We start from the raw sequence: 8,542 nt of genomic DNA on the forward strand, positions 1-8,542 counted from the left end.
TCTTTCTCTCTTTCTTTCTTTCTTTCTTTCTTTCTTTCTTTCTTTCTTTCTTTCTTTCTCTCTCTCTCTCTCTCTCTCTCTCTCTCTCTCTCTCTCTCTCTCTCTTTCCCTTCCTTCCTTCCTTCCTTCCTTCCTTCCTGTTTTTTTAAAAAGATATTTAATTTATTTTTATGTATATGGGTACACTGTCTCTGTCTTCAGAGACACCAGAAGAAGGCATCAGATCCCATTACAGATGGTTGTGAGACTCCATGTGGTTGCTAGGAATTGAACTCAGGATCTCAGGAAGAAAGCAGTCAGTGTTCTTAACCACTGAGCCATCTCTCTAGCCTCGGAGTCATTTTTTATTCCTGGCCTCAGTTGCTTTTAAATAGTCTAGAGAGCCGGGCAGTGGTGGCGCATGCCTTTAACCCCAGCACTTGGGAGGCAGAGGCAGGCGGATTTCTGAGTTTGAGAGTTCGAGGCTAGCCTGGTCTACAGAGTGAGTTCCAGGACAGCCAGGGCTACACAGAGAAACCCTGTCTCGAAAAACCAAAAACCAAAAACCAAAACCAAAAACAAAACAAAACAAAAGTCTAGAGAAATAGGCAGAGCAGGAATCCACATTTTCCCATTTACATCTGATTAAGCAGGGATCTGGATAGCCCAAGTGTTGTAGAGCAGGAACCTTTGCCTATTGGAGGCTGTAGAGGACAGAGGCTGTATATAGCTCTGAGATCAGACAGCTTGGGTTTCGGTGATACCTGTTAGTCTAAATTGTGTGGCTTTAACAACATATTTACCCTCTGAGCCCTACACTCTCATTCATAACATGGAATATAACTGTCCAGTTGTCAGGGGAATATTTGCACAAAAGAATCATTTAGTACTGTTGGGAGGGTTTATCTTGGAATCTGATAGGCATACAGAATTCCTTCTTAAAATGCTACCTAGTTTCAGAAGGTTCATAGAAACCCTGGGGCCCTCCAGCCCCCATGGGTGCACTGAGAACTGTGGATTCACTCCTAAGTGAAGAAGTGTTAGAAGTAAAGAACTATCTAAGGGGCCTGGGGAGATAGCTCAGCAGTTAAGAGCACTGACTGTATAATCTTGAGGTCCAGAGTTTGGAGCCCAGAACTCACATAAGAAACCAGGTATCCTGTGTATGCTTGTAATGCCAGCTCCAAGAGTGAGGGTGGAGACAGGGGGATCACTGGGACTTGTTTTCCAGCCTAACTGAGAAAATGGGAGCCCCAGGTTCAGGGAGAGGCCTTGCCTCAGGGGGTAGATTGAGAATAATAAGAAAAGTACAGCTGATGCTGATGCCCTGTTCTGGACTCCTATGTACATACTCACACCAACACACAGCCAGACACACTCACATAGAAACACACAAACACATACACACGTTCACACACCACATCACATACACAAACCACATACACACACACACACACATGCACAACACACATACAGAAGCCATACACACAGACCACAAACATACATATACACACATACAAACATAAAACATAGACCATACACACTACACACAGAGATCACACACACACACACACACACACACACACACACACACACACACACACACTGTGATGCTCACCCAGAGAGTGGCACTATTAGAAGGTGTGGCCCTGTTGGAGTAAGTGTGTCACTGTGGATGTGGGCTTTAAGACACTCATTCTAGCTGTCTGAAGTCAGTATTCTGCTAGCAGTCTTCAGATGAAGATGCAGAACTCTCAACTTCTCCTGCACCATGTCTGCCTGGATGCTGCCATGTCTCTGCTTTGATGATAATGGACTGAACCTCTGAAGCTGTAAGCCAGCCCCAATTAAATGTTGTCCTTTATAAGACTTGCCTTGGTCATGGTGTCTGTTTGCAGCAGTAAAACCCTAACTAAGTCACACACAAACCACACACATACACACACCACTTATATACACATAGACCACACACACATATAATACATACACCACACACAGACTATACACATATACATACACACACCACACCACACTCCCACCCACATACACACAACACACACACATACACACACACAAACACACACACACACAGAACAATATTATCTTGCCTTTAAAAAATAAAGGTCTGCCAAGCAGTGGTGATACATGCCTTTAATCCCAGCACTTGGGAGGCTACCATTTCTGTGAGTTTGAGGTCAGCCTGATCTACAAAGTGAGTTCCAGCACAGCCAAGGCAGTTACACAAAGAAAATCTGTCTCGAACACACGCACACACACACACACACAAGTGGGGTTTGGGGGGGTTCTGAAAGGAGGTGGAGGGGTAGTGGGGATGGGATGGCAGTGGTAGACATGATCAAAACACATTGTATTCATGTGTGAAATTCTTTTCTTTTTTTTTTTTTTTGGTTTGGTTTTTCAAGACAGGGTTTCTCTGTGTAGCCCTGGCTGTCCTGGAACTCACTCTGTAGACCAGGCTGGCCTCGAACTCTCGAACTTAGAAATCTGCCTGCCTCTGCCTCCCAAGTGCTGGGATTAAAGGTGTGCACCTCCACCGCCTGGCCTCATGTGTGAAATTCTAAAGAATAAAACAAACAAAGCATCCCTGAAGTGGAAACCTAAGGTTTCTTTGGAAAGTCAGTTGTATTGGAAGGTGTTTTTCTGGGGCAAAAGGATTGTTTCCTGAAGTGGACACAGGCGAATGGCTAAGGCAGACTCATGAAGAAACATTTCACTGAAGCAGACACAGGAGAGAGGATGTTCTGCTAAAGCAAGCACGTGAAAAGACACGTGATGAAGGATTCTTCGCTAACAACACACATGCATTGGTCCATCTTACATTGTGTAGTTGAGCTGTATTTGTTTGGGTTCCATAGAGAGAAATGCACCAAACCAAACAAAAACAAAAACAACAACCACCTCCACCCTACTCCACCCCCCCCCCAAAAAAAACCCAAAACCTTTTAATGGTGCGCTGCAGTTTCTTGCTGCTTCCAATGCTTCCAAGGACTCGGTCTGATTGGCAGAGTGATGTCAGCTGAGACAGATGCTCATGCTGAGGCAAGATCTGTGGAGGATGCATGGTGTTTGGAGAGAGTGTAAAAAGGACAGTGGACAGTGATGGCGGCTGAGCTGGGCTTGCTTATAGTGCTGGCTGTGCAACCCTTGTTGGTCTCCTTCTCTGATCTTCACTTCCCTGAGAGAGGCAGCCAAGAACTTCTGGTGTCCCTCCAGGTCTCTCTTGCTGACTAGAGCCTAGGCTGAGGACTGGTTGTCTCTGTTAGTGTAGTGCCAGGAAAGTGTTAGCGACCTCCCAAAAAACAGGCAGGAGCTGATCCGATGCAACTCACAGCAGAGTCTTTATTCTATTCGAGCTAGCTCAGCCCTCCCCCCACCCAGCACATTGCTGTCACACAGGACAGTTTTTGTGGTGGAGAGCCTCGAATATCTACCGGGGCAAGGTTTTATAGGAAGCTATAAGCGAGAGGCGTGTGTTTAAGCATCTAATTGGGGAGCCACCATGGCCTTTAACATAGTTGGCTGGTGCTGTGAGTCGTATCATTAAACTTAATTTCTGCTTCCTTCTGCATTGGTGGTCCTTAGGCATGGGGTAGGCTTGTAACCTGGGGGTGTAGATCTGTTGGGGGAATAACCTGGAGATGCTGATCTTGTTGGGGATTAGTCTAGAGACTGGAGCTAGGCTCAGGTTTTGTTGGGGGGTAACTTGGGAAGTAATGCTAGGTGCTGGCCTGTTAGTTTACCTGAGCTTAAACATAGGTCAGGTTCTCTAAAATGGAATCTGAATTTGAAAGATTTGGCCTCTCACTAGGTCATGCCCCTGCAGCTGCTTTGTGTTTGCTCTTCTGACTCTACCGAACTGAACTCCTGGTTTATCTGTGAAGTGTTTTCAAGTGGGTTGAGCTGCTGCTGCTGACCTGAACTGCTGATTTCCAGACAACACAGATGGAAGTTGCTCCAAAGAACCTTTCTAAACAGGTTCACTTCCTCTGTATCCTTTCTTATCCACTACCTCTGGTGAGTGGTGGGTTAAAAGGGAGGTTAAAGCGTTTAAGAACCATCATTAAAAGTAGCATTTGAAAAAAAATAATGTTCCATATCCCTGCATGGGGATACATGCCACTGCGTGCACCATTAATCTCAGGGTTTAGAAGACAGAGGTAGTCAGCAAGGATGTGAAGCCAGCCTGGTCTACATTCAACTCTGTCAGGGCTACAAAGTGAAACCCTGCTTCAAACAAACCCCAAATGAAGATTCAAGCTAAACAATCATCACAATAAAACCCAAACTTACAAAAAAGTGTCATGGCCTAAACCTGTCCAAGAGCCTGAAGCCGGCCTGCCACCAAGCCCACGTCCACAGTGTGTATGGTTTTTCTTCTGTGGGAACTAAAGAAACAGTCTCAGCAGAAGCAGAAAGCTCCCAGGGGACTGAGGGGACGATGTAAAACTTTAGTGTCTTTATAGGTTCAAAACCATATTGGGATCTTTGAAAAATTAGCAAACAACCACCAAAAGAAAGTATTTTTAAAAAAGAAAATGATTGTTGAAGCAAAATGAAAATGAAATATTCCAAAAATTAAAACAACAAAATGGAAATAGCAGTGGAAAAATAGAAGATATAGGATCAATATAGGGGTTTAATGACAATAAGTATTCCAGAAATGAAATAACCCCAAAAGAAATAGTGATTTCCTAGACACAGCCTATAGATTAAAAGTGTCTACCAAATGTCTAGGCAAAACCCCAAAAACCTAGATAAGTAACCCAGATGTGATGCATGCCATTGTCACCAAGCCGGATGATCTGGGTTTGATTGTAAAACCCACATGGCAGAAGGAGAGAAGTGAGCCCTGAAAGTTGTCCTCTGACCTTCATGTGCACACCGTGGCATGCACGTCCTCCCCCCACCCCAGACTGTAATAAAACTTTAAAAAGAGCTGCAGAGGCGCTTGTCATCAAGTCTGATGACCTTCTTTTGATCACTGGGAGGGATCTACTTGGTAAAGAAGAGAACTGGCTCCGGAAAGTCGTCCTGTGACTTCCACACATGTGCTGTGGCACATGTACTTACGTACACAGGCACACACAAAACTCCAAAATAAATAATGTAATTCAAATTTAAAAACCATTTAAACCAAAAGTGTGATCATTTGGTCCAACCAAGCCACATACCCAGCATCCAAGGAAAGACCTGTGCAGCTTCTCCATCCTTAGGGGGTGTGGAGCTGTGTGTGAGTGGCGCTGAGAACTTACATGTCAGACAGTCTAGAGTGGACCATAGGGTAGAGGCCTTAGGAGGGAAGGAGGAGGTGAGGCTATCCATCTGAAGGAATAAGGAAAGTGTTGGTGATGAGCACAGAGGTGTGACCCGTCCAGACCAACCTGTTCAGAATTAAAGAGTGTGGAGAAACCCAGAAGAGCGGTATGAGGAAGCAGGAAAGGAGACAGAAACTCCTGGGAGAACAAGCAGGTCCACAGGAAAGGGAAAGCAACAATGGGAACCCACAGGGTCCTGACAGCACTAGTATTCCCACAGCCTGTAATGAAACCACACTGTTTGATAAGATCAATCTATCAGTTACCTGAAGGCTTAATTATGATTACAGGACGGAGCTCCACATCACTTACTTTGACAATCTGACAGTTCCAACAAAGTAAGAGATAAAGGGAAGAGGAGAGCTGGGGTGAAGCAAGGGCCTCGACAGCTTCCATTTTTCAGTGTGTGTGGAGGTCACGCACAATGGTCTGTAGATGCCGGAGCAACAGCAAAGGGTGCATTTGTATCGCTCACCACGGCGAGGTGAGCAGCCAGGAACTACAGATGTTGATGGAGGGGGAGGGGAGCTACAGTGGGCTGGGTGCTAACTTATCACAGAGCGGCAGGCTAAATGTTTGCGATGTTTAAACTGATAAAGCAAGGAATTGTGGTATGAATGTACTATGTAGAAAAACGGAGCTAGAACCGGCAAGCCTAACTCTCAGGACTGAATCAGGTGAATCTCAAATTCAAGGCCTGTATGGGCTACAGTGATTTTTTTTAAGTGATTATGCATGTATGGTGTGTGTATGCATGTTTGCACATAGGCGTGCATAAATGTAGAAGCCAGAGGTTGATCTAGGATTTCCCACCTTATATATCGGGGCAGAGTCTCTCAGCTGAACTCCCAGCTCATCAGTTCAGTGGGTTTGTTGGGATTACTGGTGGGCAACTATGCCCATCTGGCATGTACATGGGTGCTAGGATCCAAAGTCTAGTTGTCATGTATATATAGCAAGCACTTCAACCACTAAGCCATCTGCCTTTTAAAATAATTTTAAAAAATTCATTTTTAGAATTTAATTTAATTTTGTCAGTGGGTATGTGCACTTGAGTGGAGGTGTCTTCAGACGCCAGAGATGTTGGATCCTCGTGGAACTGGAGTTACAGGTGGTTGTAAGCCACCTGATGCTGATGCTGGGAACTGAACTCTGGTCCTCTGGAAAAGCAGTAACAGCTCTTGACCAGTGAGTGATCTCTCCAGCACCTTCTCTTCTATTTTAAAAAGGTGATGAGATGAACCCGTAGTTAAAGGCGTTGGCTGCTAGGTCTGACTATCTGAGTTCAAGCCTCAGAAGCCACATGGTGGAAGGGGACAGCTGACTCCTGTAGTTGCTTCTGCTTGTCTGTCTGTGTGAGACTCTAGGTCCATGCAGTTCCCATGCACCAACCCCTCCCCAGTGACAGCATAGAGAAGAAACACCCGGAGAGTGCTGTGTCTTGGGAGCAGAACTGGTGGTAAGGGGACAAAGGCTGACCTTTCGCCACAAATTCTAAGTACTATTTAGTTTTCTCTAGATATGTTTATGTTAGAAAAAATTAGTGAGGGGCTGGCAAGATAGCTTAGAGGTTAAGAGCACCAGCAGCTCTTCCAGAGGTCCTGAGTTCAAATTCCAACAACCAAATGGTGGCTCACAACCATCTATAATGAGATCTGATGCCCACTTCTGGCATGCAGGCATATATGCAGGCAGAATGCTGTATTAATAAGTAAATCTTTATATAATTTTTGTATAAATATGTATACATAAGTAAATCTTTAAAAAATATAAATATGTATAAATAAGTAAATCTTAAAGCTGTGTATCATAAGTGAATCATAGAGCTGTATAAATAAATAAATCTTAAAAAAATCAATGAAAAAGTTTGTTGTTGTTTAATCTTGGAAATGGAGAGTTGGCTAGTAGTTAAGACTACATACTGGCCGGGCAGTGGTGGCACACACCTTTAATCCCAGCGCTTGGGAGGCAGAGGCAGGCAGATCTCTGTGAGTTTGAGGCCAGCCTGGTCTACAAAGCAAATGAAGGATAATGAGGGCTCTGTTACACAGAGAAACTCTGTTTAAAAAAAAAACTAAAACAAAAAAACAGTGTACTGTTTGCAGAGGACCTAAGTTCAGTTCCCAGCACCCATGTCAGGAGGCTAAGACGACCTCTGATTCCCATTCCAGGGATTTGGTGCCCTCTCCTGGACTCCACTAGCACTGCACTCACACATGCCCTTACCCTCCCTCTCCCCACCATATACACATAATTTTAAAATATTTGTTTAATCTTAATCAATTGTGCTTTAGAAAGAGTTTTTTAATTATTTAAAAAAAACAACAAAGGCACTGAAGATCAAAGAAGTAAATTGCACAGCCCGTTTGTGGCAGAGCCGGTGTCCTTGGCTTTCAGTCTAGGACTTGGCTCTTTTGCTCACAGAAGTCACTCTGACTGAGCACATATTTGACCAAGCTGGCATGGAGTCAGATGCCAGGGCAGAGATGAGTCTTCTCAGTGTTCATAGTCCCAAGTGCAGGAGAGCAGACATGTCAAGGAACCCATATAAGTAGTGTGGTGGGTATATGACCATGTCACGTAAAGTTTGGAAATGAGAATTGTCTTTTAAACCACAATCAGTTACCACTGCTGTCTCTTTATTCTAACTTCCCTTCATGGAACGTCCACTAATGTCAGGAGGAGTTGGAAGAGCTATGATCTCTTGTGATGTAGCTACAGAGAAGTAGTGCAAGTAGGACTGGGATAACAATAGATACCTGATTAACTCAAAAGAAGCAGAAAAAGAAGGTAAAGAGTATATAAGTAGATAAGACAAAAACACAACAAAAGCATAGATCTATCTTAAGTCTGTCAATAATCCCATTGCATGAAAATAGTCTAAACATTCCAGCAAAATGACAGAGATCGTCAGATTAGATTAAAAAAATAAAAGCCAGGGCACTGGAGAGATGGCTCAGCCGTTAAAAAACGCTGGTTGCTCTGTCAGAGAGTCTGGGTTGGATTCCCAGCACTCACATGGTGGCACACAATGGCCTGTAACTCCAATTCCTTAGGATTCAGTGCCCTCTTCTGGCCTCTCTGGGCATTGCAGCATGTGGTACACAGACATATGCAGGCAAAGATATCCATATACACAGAACAACCCAGCTGGAAAGGACTGTAAAAAAAAAGCAAATTTATGAGTATAGAACACCATTATTATATTAGTTACTTTTCTTTTTTTT

This window comes from Grammomys surdaster, unplaced genomic scaffold (genome assembly GCF_004785775.1).
Source record: "Grammomys surdaster isolate TR1022 unplaced genomic scaffold, NIH_TR_1.0 100, whole genome shotgun sequence".
NCBI lineage: Eukaryota > Metazoa > Chordata > Mammalia > Rodentia > Muridae > Grammomys > Grammomys surdaster.